General features: G+C 40.2%; 1 pseudogene across 2 annotated transcripts; it reads right to left on the reverse strand.

Annotated features, from left to right (window-relative positions):
* Positions 1 to 6,562: 6,562 nt before the first annotated feature.
* Positions 6,563 to 10,785, reverse strand: LOC147605677 (calcium-transporting ATPase 8, plasma membrane-type pseudogene; annotated as a pseudogene). Of its 2 annotated transcripts, XR_015265112.1 has the most exons (3): positions 7,353 to 10,785; positions 7,012 to 7,034; positions 6,563 to 6,945 (listed from the first exon to the last, which is right to left on the reverse strand). The product of XR_015265112.1 is annotated as a calcium-transporting ATPase 8, plasma membrane-type pseudogene, transcript variant X2 (transcript). The 2 variants fall into 2 exon arrangements; XR_015265111.1 differs by having other exon boundaries at positions 6,563 to 7,034.
* Positions 10,786 to 12,158: the final 1,373 nt, after the last annotated feature.

Consider the following 12,158-nt stretch of genomic DNA (forward strand, 5'->3'; position numbering starts at 1 on the left):
ATCCGAATCTGTTGCGTGGTGGGGACAGGGATCTCACAGTATCCTCAATTTATGTCTTCCAAAACATCATATGAAATTCAAGTATGTGATGTGCCAAGACACTAGGATGTTCTTTGGCTATGAGCATGCTTACCACAAGAACCTACCAGCAATCTGGATATATTTTCAAGACTTGGATGGAGACAACACTTTGATTTTTGATGACACACCATATCAAATTATGTGGAACATGCTAGGTTCCTATCTTGTATTTCCAAAGCCGTGGAATCAGACATGTTGAAGGAACTTCAAGGCTTCTTAAAAACCACAACTATCCATTGGTTGTGTCAATGGTTATATGCTCATAATAAGAGATGCTACACACAGAACAATGTCTTTCAGACTAAGATTAATCTTGAAACAAAGATTGTATTGGAGGAATATTTACGGAGGTGACGTCATTAAAGGAAAGGTGCTTTGGACACAAAAGCATTAAATATTTCAAGCCAAAAGACCCATCTTGACATACAAAATCTCAATGGGTATCCCTTCACTTGCATAATAGAAATGTAATTCTATTGTGTACTCTCGTTTATGAGATAATGTACATTTCTCACCAGAAATAATAATTTAATGTTATTTGCTAGAGCCTCAAGTCTTATGTATCTTATTTATTGGTCTTCCTCTTTTCTTTATTATTCATGTATAAGTCTCAAATTTGATTACAAATGCAAGTTATTTGAATCATTCTAGTTTATACTAATTCAAGTGTCAAGATCAGTAACTATCATGCATGGCCTATTGTTATTTGAATCATTCTAGTTTATACCAATTTAAGTGTCAAGATCAGTAACTATCATGCATGGTATTGCTATTTGAATCATTCTAGTTTATACCAATTTAAGTGTCATGATCAGTAGCCATAATGCATGGCGTATCGTTTGTTGGTGTCTCCTTTCACATTATTTTTTATTTTCATATTTTTCTCATCTTGTACCACTCCCATTATAAACAATCAGAGGTACAAAATGGTCCTAGGGACATTCCTCTATTAATACACATTTTTGTTCTTAAATTTAAGAGAGTCTTGAGCAAGCATGCACTCATATTTAGCACTTCTAATGCCAGATAAGGCACATAGTTTAAGCGACCTATGTAGTAGCGTCTAGCGTAAAACTTATTCTATTATTCGAACTAAAACTTTACTTATTATTTGAAAGCGCTAGAATGGTTGATTGCCCACAAACTCTCATCTAACTTCAATGTGTTGCATATAGGGTTTGTTCTACTTTTATTTCAAAGCACCAAATTACAGGGGTTTCTCTTTACTCTATAGCCTTAGAATGGCCCTAGGACCATTCTTTTATCTTGTTCTTGGACTATTAAAATAACCGTGTGGCATATGGGGCTCCTAATTTCATAGTATATATCATATATTTCCTAACAAGTTTGCACAGTCTTTTAATATTTTTCCACACAGAAAGCACACAAAAATGAGAAACACGACCAACCTGGGAACGAGATTTTTCCCACTTTATCTAATATGGTATTAATTACTAAATACATCTTATGATGATATTAAATCCTCTAATATTGGTTGACTTCAAGTGTTGTAGCAACCAATGCAACTGGAAAGTGTACCACCTTATCATGCTTGAGCTGAAATTCAAAAATCATTAACAAAATTTTCATTGCTAATCTTATCAAATCAAGAAATTAGAAAATCAAGAAATTATGAAAAAATCAATTCTAAAAATGATTAACACTAATCATGATCAAGAACAATTGCATTTTTGAAAATTAAGTTAACAGTAATTCAAAAATGATTAATCTCCTAATCAAAGCATTAAGATCTAAGCCTAGAGATCTAGTACCAATGAAAGAAAGTAGCATCTAGCTTAGCCCTTAGATTAGCCTAATTAGCTTGTATTAGGAAAAGCTTGAGATATTAGCACTAAGACCATGGAAAGTAAAGTGTAATGATAGTCCAAAAGTCAAAGGGTTTAAAATGTACCATAGTCCAAAAGTCAAAGGGTTTAAAATGTACCATAGTCCTAGAGCACATGCCTTTTATAGTCTCAAGGTCCATGTGCCCTAATCCCACATGTAAATTACCCTAAGACCATGTGCCTAAGCCCATCCCATGTGCATCCTAAGAACACTGTTACATACATGAGCACAATGAATGTGCAATAAAACCATACACAAAATGATGTTAACCAACTAATATTAGTATTCTTCAAATTACAAAATTAGGCTATAAAATGCAATATGGGTCTATAGTAAATGTCATGCTTGATACAAGCAAAATGCAAGTACTATTGCAAGTTTTTGTAATTTTTACTCAAGTTCAATCAGGCATAAAAAATAGTACACGTTCAATTAGGCATAAAAAGTAATACAAGTTTTTGTGATTTTTATGAAAGTTCAATCAGGCATAAAAAACAATACAAGCATCCATATGCTTGGACATGTGCATCCTCTTATAGTTATGAAAGCATTTGATGAGTTTTGTGTTGAGTTCCTCCACACAAAACTTGGACATCCATATGCTTAGACATGTTCATCCTTCTATAGTTATGCAAGCATTATATGAGTTCTTCAACACAAAGCTTTACAAAGAGAGTGAATTTCAAGTAACTGAAGATTGTAAAAAGCACATATCTTTATTACATTAAATTGAATAACAATTTGAAGTCTTATCTCAAGAATTGAAAGAAGATGAACATGTAGAATAGCTAAATGGTAGATTAACTATCATATTGGTCATACTTTTGCATATAACATTTTAAATTTAATATAAAAAAGCACTAAAAATAAAAACAAAGAAAATAAGTGATTTAGTTTGGATTACGCTATAAATCAAATAGTGCTTAGAAATTTGTGTGCCTCCTTTTGATTATAAAGAAAACCTTAAAAATAATTTTTTTGATAATGGGACAATTAGACCATCCTACATTTTTTCATAACTTTATTTAGTGCTAAAATATATTGATCCTACTTAGGAAATGTGTAAAAGAAACAGACCAAAATATTCACCATATTCAAACACACACACATGCTTCAAAAAGGCAAAGAGTAACTCTTGTTATTTTGGCTACCCTCCTTACCATTTGACTTAACAATGTTATTAGAAACATTAGCTTATCTTCATGTTTGACTAATCATTAAAAAAAAATTTCACTAGAAGAGAAGAGTTTCGTAACACTATATAACTCTAATATGTTATCATTTGATAAGTGGCATGATCATGCACTTTGAAGTTCACCAGAAAATCAAATACTATTCTAAAAATGTGAAACTAAAGATACTTTCATTAATAATTCCATTTTGGCATGCACTTTGAGGTTCACACTTTGAAGTTCACTAGAAAAATCCTTTGGCATGATTTTTCAAGTTCACTAGAAAATCAAATACTAAAAAACATGGAACTAAAGATAGTTTCATTAATAAATTCAATCAAACAATAGGTTGCCTTTTGCAAGCTATGTGAATTTTAATTTTTTGTGGATCTATATGATGTTGTGTCTATTGCACATTATTCATAATAAAAATGGTTAGTACAATAATTGAAGCATTAAAAAATGAAATGAAGAAAGATTTAGACAATTGAGAGACGTTGTAAAACAAGGAATTTTTTTTTGAAAAATGAGGGGATGGGAAAATACAAGATTTCAAAAAAAACCACTAATGACAAAGAAAATACAATGAATATTTAAAACAAAACACAAGAAGAAAAACAAACCACTAATGATATAAACAATAATTGGGCCTAAGTTGTTGAGTTCACAGTGCACACTAACCATCCCTTCTTTATACCACACAAACAAGGACAATGATACATGAAATATACAAATATTTGAACAAATGGAAAATGGTATAATAATGCAAAAGATACTTTATCCCCAAAATTTCCACTAGGTTTTATATTGCCAAATAATTCAAAAACGACTACAAGTTTTGCAAAAGTACAAAATTCTTGTAGAGATATGTGTAACTAATAAATATAAGTAATGGGATAGTTAGCATGGAGTAGATGGAATATTAAAAGCATATATTACACATAACCAAGCTTAAATAGTTTTGATAAATTTTCAAAATAAAAAATCATTTAGAAAGCAAAAGAATATGTCGAACTTGTATGTAAATACTATAAAAAGAAATTGGTTCCTAAGGAGATAGAAATATGCAATATTGTAGCTTACACATCAAAATTCCCATCCACACAAATAATTTGCCGAGAAGAAGGACTCACAAAGGAAACATTAGTGTAAACTCTAAAGGTGTTAAAGGGCATTGTCTAACATATACGACTTTGTCTACAATTAAAGAAATGAAGGACTTATATCTACTTTAGTCTTTGACTATTATTATTTTTTAAGTTGATCAATAAAGTCCTTACAAAAATGCAAAATCTGGAAACAACAAAGGAATGGAATTTTAGCATACCTAACCTTGAAGAAATGGAACTTAAATTGATATCATATGGCTCAAACACAAGATCATTACAGAACATTATCTCGAGGCTATTGCACCCCATTACCTAATAAAGTCTCATATATACAGAACTTACATAATACAAGTCAATATATGAAAATAATTTTACATTTCATGAAACCCATGAGCAGCCTTATTAATTAAAAAACAGAAAGATACCAATAACTACAAACAGACAGTTACAAACTTTGAAAATATAAGGGTCCTATAAAACTAACAATTATTGCTGAATATCGTCGTCCACAAACAAACTTGCATAATACAAGTCAATATATGAAAATAATTTTACATTTCATGAAACCCATGAGCAGCCTTATTAATTAAAAAACAGAAAGATACCAATAACTACAAACAGACAGTTACAAACTTTGAAAATATAAGGGTCCTATAAAACTAACAATTATTGCTGAATATCATCGTCCACAAACAAACTTGAACACATTTTTTGAAGTTATAAAAAAACTATGCAAAATACATCCAAACAACAATAATTAAATATAATAAGAGATTTCAACATTTACTTTTGTTAGTAGAAACCATATAAAACAAATATGGTATCAACATTAATGAACCATGTAACGAACAATATAAATAATTTAAATGTTGAAACATGACACACACATGTTAAGCCGTCCACTTCTATATGTCGATCTTGCTAATAGCACCTAAAATTGCTTTGTTATAAGCTTGTTAATAGTCTCTGTGCTTATGCGGTCCGAGCTACACAGATCGCTGATCACACCATGACGATGATCTGCAATGTGGAGAAGGCGCTGGCGCTGAGAAGGTTAGGAAGGCCTTTGTTTCATGTCTGCTGCTGCAGATCCTCCAGGCAGATGAAACAAGTAAAGAACTCAAGGCAGTTTAGGTTGCAGTAGTTACAATATGAGACGGCATGCATAGCCAGTGTTCAGATTCATGACACGTAGAATGGATTCCTCTTTGATAACATCTTTCTCTTTTGGAAGGCTATATAGAGTGGCAAGGCAAGTAATCAGTCGTTCCACTTCTTGATTTTGACCTCATTTTTGGAAGGCTTATGACATTCATTTAAAGCAGATACTAACAGACTTTGGCACTCGTATATGAGGATTCAGGCATCTCCCTTCACTGGGAGGCGTATCACATTATACCCCTCATTCAAAGGAGATTCTGGTAGAGACTCTGGCACACTTGTATAGGAGCAGCTAGATATCCTGCTTCTTCTAGCCGTTTGTACATGATGGGAAACCCACCAACCATTTTTAGTGCAAATGCCATTTTTAGTGCGGATGCCAAGCTTCATTCTAGACAGTGTATCATTGCCTATGGGACAGCATAGGAGCATACAGGATCTAGGTATATATAGGCCAACTCTTGGGTAGATTGAGGATTTCTCTATCGATGAAGACAATGAATCATTGCGTATGGGAGTGCAAAGGAGCATATAGAGGATATGGTTATATATGGCCCACCGCTTGAACAAATCTGAGTATTAGTATAACCCAACTCTTGGGCATATTAACGATTGATCCTATCTCTATTACTTGAGGATCGATCCTACCTATATTACTTGAGTTGCAATTGCAGGTTGACTCAGTTTGGCCCACAGTTGCTTTTTTATGAAAAGGGAGTAGATCCTGTTATACGTGTTCGCCGTAGGGACATAGCTTAGAGATGTTTTGTTAACGATATCCCCTAGTCATGATACACATCACCTTCACTGAATATAACCACCACTTGGGAGATTATTTCTAGTATCATGGTGTGGCATATTTTGAAGGCGAGATGCTCACAGATGCCTTCGAGGGTGTTCGGGTTTATGAGACCCAGTGTATTTGTAGTAGTATATGGAGTGACATCTAGTGTATTTGTAGTAATATATGCTCACAGAGGCCTTCGAGGGTATTCAAGTTTATGACACCTAGTGTATATGTAGTAGAATATGGAGTGACATTGTCCACACTCTTTTAGCCACCTAGTCCTACATGCAAGGATTTTCTAGAGCTATGCAAATAAGGCACAACAGGTTTATGAGAGAGTTAAAGCATGTTATTTTCTTCTTCTCTACTCGTATGCGACTTTTATGGAAGCATAGTGCCCCCAATTGGTTGAAATTTCCCTACCTTTTATTTAATAGACGTCTCCCTTTTAGGGAAAAAAAGAGGCCATCAAAAGAAACCAGTGTTTTGGTGTACATCTCGTCGAATATGGGGAGCGAACACACTTTCCAGTTTCAGGATAAAATGTGGCGAAATGGCGCTCATGTGTACAAAGTAGAAGCTCTATCTGCACGGTTGGAATTGTGAAAAGCTCAACATAGCTCAGAGATGTTTTGTTCGTGATATCCCCTAGTAATGATACACACACCTTCACTGAATATTGACCCCACCTCGGAGATTATTGCCAGTATCATGGTGTGGAATATCTGGAATGCGAGATTCACAGATGCCTTCAAGGGTATTAAGGTTTATGACACCCAATGTATTTGCAGTAGTAGTATATGGAGTGACACCTAGTGTATTTGTAGTAGTGTATGCTCCCAGAGGCCTTTGAGGGTATTCAAGTTTATGACACCGAGTGTATTTGTAGTATAGTAAGTGGAGTGACATCATCCACATTCTTTTGGCCACCTAGTTCTACATGCAGGGATAGAGCTATGAAAATAAGGGATAGAGCTATGAAAATAAAGCACAAAAGATTTATGAGAGAGTGAAAGCATGGTATTATTTTCTTCTCCTGTACTCCTATGGGACTTTTATGGAAGCATAGTGCCCCCAATTGATCGAAACTCCCCTACTTTTTGGGTTTTATTTTAGTTCATAGAAGTGTCCCCGAATAAACAACACTTTGTGGCGAGGGCTGGGCACGGTTGAAATGTGATTCGATTGGATGAAAGAATTAATAAATGGGGTCGCTTGGTGCAGCTACCGATCGGCGCAAGTTCAGCTGGCGCAGGTTGATTGGATTGGTAGGGACCGGAATTGCCTTGGCAAGCAGAGCGATGGGCCAGCTGAGGGACGCCAGAGCTATGCAGACTAGCCAATGCTGCCAGTCCAAGCGTACAGTGGATGCGAACCTCTCCAAGAACTCCACCATCACCACCTGCAGGACGAGCGTCGTAGCCACGATGCCCATGAACAAGCGGTTGTCGAGTAGGCCCCGGAAGATGTTACGCCGGTAGGGCTGGCGAGCATTCACCTCGTTGAAGAGCTGGCATAGCACGAATGTGTTGAAGATGACCGTGCGGTTGATCATGTCGGCGTCGGGATTTCCTGAGAGACCGAGGATTGTCACTCCGCGGAATTGGAGAGTAAGGAGGACAACAACTTGGTAGGCGGCTTGGACAGCCAAGTTTCGCCACATGGTGTTGGTGATGAGGGGCTGTTGGCGACCCACAGGTGGGCGTGCCATGAGCTCATCAGTGGGGGGCTCCGTGGCGAGCGCCAAGGCGCCCAACGTATCCATGATCAGGTTCACCCACAACAACTGCACGGCCGTCAGTGGCACGTCCCCGGACGTCACGGCCGCCACGAAGTTGATCGTTAGAGCTGCCACATTGACCGTAAGCTGGAACTGGAGGAACTTTTGTATGTTGAAGTAAACAGATCGCCCCCACCTTACCACCTTGACAACGGAGCTGAAATTGTCGTCCAGGATTATGATGTCAGAGCTCTCCTTGGCAACTTCCGTTCCTTCGACTCCCATAGACAAGCCTATGTCCGCCTTTTGGAGCGCAGGAGCGTCGTTGGTCCCGTCGCCCGTCACGGCTACCACCTCCCCCATGGACTGCAGAGTCTCCACTAGCAACAGCTTGTCCGAGGGCAGCGCCCGGGCCACTACTGCCACTCTCGGCAGCTTCTCCTGCCTCTCACTTTTCGTCCAGCTCCGGAGGGTGGCCCCCTCCACGGCCATCTGCTCTGTTGCCTCCAAAATCCCACACTCCTTAGCGATGGCCTTGGCGGTGGCTAAGTTGTCACCCGTTACCATTCTCACCTTCACGCCTGCTGCTTTTACAACCTCCACTGCAGTCTTCACCCCAGGCCTGCATGGGTCTTTCATTCCCACCACCGCCAGCAACGTCAGATCAGCCTCCGGTAGCTGACTCCATTGATCCACACCCTCACCAGTTACCTTCATGCTGCGTTTCTGTGTCATGTCATAGTACGCAAATGCCACGCATCGCAAACTACAAGATGCCATACCCTCAATCGTGGCTTCGAGCTCCCTCCTCTTCTCAGCAGACATCGGCTTCTCAATTGCAATGTTGTCTTCGATGTCCACCCACCTGTGGCACATGGACAGAATGATCTCCGCAGCTCCCTTCCAGTGAACCAAAACTGTCTCGTCGGACATCTTCACGGCCACACCAGCACGTTTCTTTGTTGAATTGAATGTTTCCACCTGCAGGATGGTCGACTCTGCCCTCACCTCCTGGAAGCTCATGCCGGCTCTCAAGCCCCACCAAAGGATAGCCTTCTCCGTTGGAGACCCAGTGACTTCGAACTGTTTCTCTACTCGTTCTTTTCCAGTAGCTCCGGTTATACCATGCCGGCTAGAAGAGCTGGGCATGAAGATACTCCCCATACTGTTTTGGGCAATGCCTTGGAATAGTAGGCTCTGCAATTTGCTGGGCAGGCTGCGCATCAATATATCCAACTCCTCTTCCTCCTCAGACATGTTTATTTTCCCTGCAATCCATGCCTTCACCACCGTCATCTGGTTCATGGTGAGCGTGCCCGTCTTGTCGCTGCATATGGTCGTGGCTGAACCCATGGTTTCACAAGCCGCAAGCCGGCGCACCAAAGCATTATCAGCCATCATCTTACGCATGGAGTAAGCTAGTGTGAGAGTCACAGCGAGTGGAAGGCCTTCTGGCACTGCCACCACCACTATGGTCACAGCAATAGAGAGGATGTGGACTATAGCATCCATAATTTCAGTAGCACTGGTTTGTCCCGCTTGGAACTTGGCAATTGCACCACCGCTACTGGAATGGCCAGTGAAATAAAATACAAGCAGGATGATGAGAACCACAAATGCCACGGAGAGGCCCACCTTACCGATCAAGGTCGCTGCCTTCGTCAAGCGTGCTTGGAGAGGGGTCTCCTCGGCAGTGCTGTTGTCGCTGAGCAGGGCCATCATACGCCCCCATTCAGTGTTGATTCCGACAGCGGTGACGAGCATAGAGCCATAGCCATCTTGCACCTTGGACCCGGACCGGAGGAATGCTTGCTCTTCAGAATCAGGGAGGTAGTGATCGCTCTCTCCAGTGAAGCTAGACTCGTCGATGGCAAGGGATCGACCTTGCACAAACAATCCGTCGGCAGGCACTTGATCTCCGATGCTCAGCTCCACGATGTCCCCGACCACGACATCGAATATGGGCACAGCAACCCTCCGGCCGCCTCTCACCACCTGCACTTGGATGTTGCCCCTGTCCTCGGATAGGCGCTGAAATTGCCTCGATTGTTTGTAGTCGCTCACGGCGGTGACCACCACCACCAGAACCACCGCAAAAGCGATGCTAGCTCCGTCATACCACCCTTCCTTGAGGCCATCGCTCTTGATGCCGAATCCAAGCGAAAGGGCAGCGCAGAGCATGAGGATGATGAGGGTAGTATCATTGCAGGCCACCCACAAAAATCCCCAAAGTGTTTTGCCCACCTTTCGGGGATATGAGTTCTCTCCGAACACGCGCTTCCGCCTGCTGGCGAGACTGTCGGGCTGATCTGGAGCTGCTTGATCAATGGGCAAGCCCTCGGCCAGGTTGGTGTGAAGCTGCCGGGCCAGCCCCTGCAACCCTCCCAACTGCTGCAATTTCTCAGCATCACGGCTTTGTACAATAGCCGCTATCGAGTTGACAAGTTCTGGATCGAATTCTTTATCTACGTGCAGCTGGCTTGAGTGGGCAATAATATTGAGTTGGAGCTTAACGTCTTTGTCTTGCTTGCGACCAGCTATAAATTTAGCGCTTAAACGCAACCCCGCTATTAGGGCAGTCGTTGCTACCTTGAAAGTGATATTGTTGTGGTAGGGAGCCTCCAACGCTTCCACAAGGACATCCAGAACTACTTCCCGTAGTGAATTTTGAGCCCCCAATGTCGCGCTGCGCCGCCCTGATCCTGGCTTCAGCAGGTGGTGCAGCTGCGACGTACTACTAGTGTTGGAAGCTGTTGGGCGGAAGCTACCGGTTCCATCAGGAGACATGAAGCGTGGGAGTTTAGATGGGAGCGATGACCAGATTCCAGAAGAGAGAAATGATCCGACAGAGTATAGATGATCAGAATCCGAGGCACAAGACGTGATTGGGTGAAAAAGAGGAAGAAGAATAAGGATTTCCGCAAGCTGCTGCTCTTTCCCGCCTTATAGCAAGTCCTGTCGGTCTGTTCGTGGCGTGTACGCTGCAAATTAGGTGCTGCACCTTCTCGGCTGGCACCCGGAAATCTACCTAGAGCCGGCACGCGTAAAACGTGTAGGTGACGGAATCGGCAGTTTCTAAAACGTGTAGGTGACTCCGTCCGATTCCGTCGGGTCGTGGGGGACAAGCGACAATTTAAAACTCCAAGGACTAATTTGATTTATCAGCCACCTTCTGCTTATAAATCTAGTGCAGGGCCCTTTGTTATGTGTTTTGCACCGCTTGGACAACTCAAATGTACTTGCCTAGCAATGTAACATTAAGTCGACTTCTTGCTTTGCCCTAACTGCTTCTAAATCTAATGCCTAGCCCTCAGAGAGGTAGCTGCCCGCAATGGACAAAGAAACACCTAGCTTTGAGCATTACGCTTTTTGTCGATGTTAATTAAGAGGACCTAGTCCCCTGCACACAAAACAATGCAAACATAAGTTGTGATAGATGAAATTGTTAAATTGCTGATAATAATAGTTCTTAAAGATTGTATAGCTTTCAAAATATCATATCCATGTGGCCTTATAAGGCATGCATGTCAACCACTTTAGCTTACATGCCTACCCACGGTGTGTGCATTTGCCAATGCCCCATGGTATGCCCAAATAGTAGGTACTACACCAAATATCTAGCACACAAATATATAACCTTTACTTTAAATTAAGTGAAATGGTCCTTTGACTCTAGCACATGACTTATGACCTTGAATTTAAATTTAAGATAAGAGATAGGTCATGCCTTCAAAGTTTTACAAATTAGCACAAGACAAGAATCTTTTTTAAAACAAAACTTGCTTACCATTATCACCAAAACTTTAACATCTTTGAATCCCATCAACCCTACATCACTACAATAGAATGAGGTTCTAGCAAAAAAATAGCAATGCTTTTATAACTATAAAGGCACGGAGATTTTGGGTCTATTTTGCTACAAGAAACGTTGTTATTTTCACTGGAAACGGGATCGCATCTTAGTAGCGAAAATTTATTGTGCGAAATTTTTGCTGTTCAGCAAAAATTAACGATCCCGTAATCTATTTAAAAAAAGCGAGGGAAGTCTGGGGAGTCATCAACTCTGCCCTAACTTTTTTGTTTTTAATATAGATACAATAAACTTCTTAAATACATCAAGTTCAATTCATACTCATCATCATCGACATATATAACGTAAAACTTTACAAATACAAAAAAAAAAGACAATTGAAATTCATACTTGGCGAATGTTATAATTCTATTACAATACTTGGTAAAATTACATAAGCGTATGAGTCCAAAAAGATCATATATAAAAT

This window comes from Cibotium barometz, chromosome 59 (genome assembly GCF_041138505.1).
Source record: "Cibotium barometz isolate CiBa-2024 chromosome 59, ASM4113850v1, whole genome shotgun sequence".
NCBI lineage: Eukaryota > Viridiplantae > Streptophyta > Polypodiopsida > Cyatheales > Cibotiaceae > Cibotium > Cibotium barometz.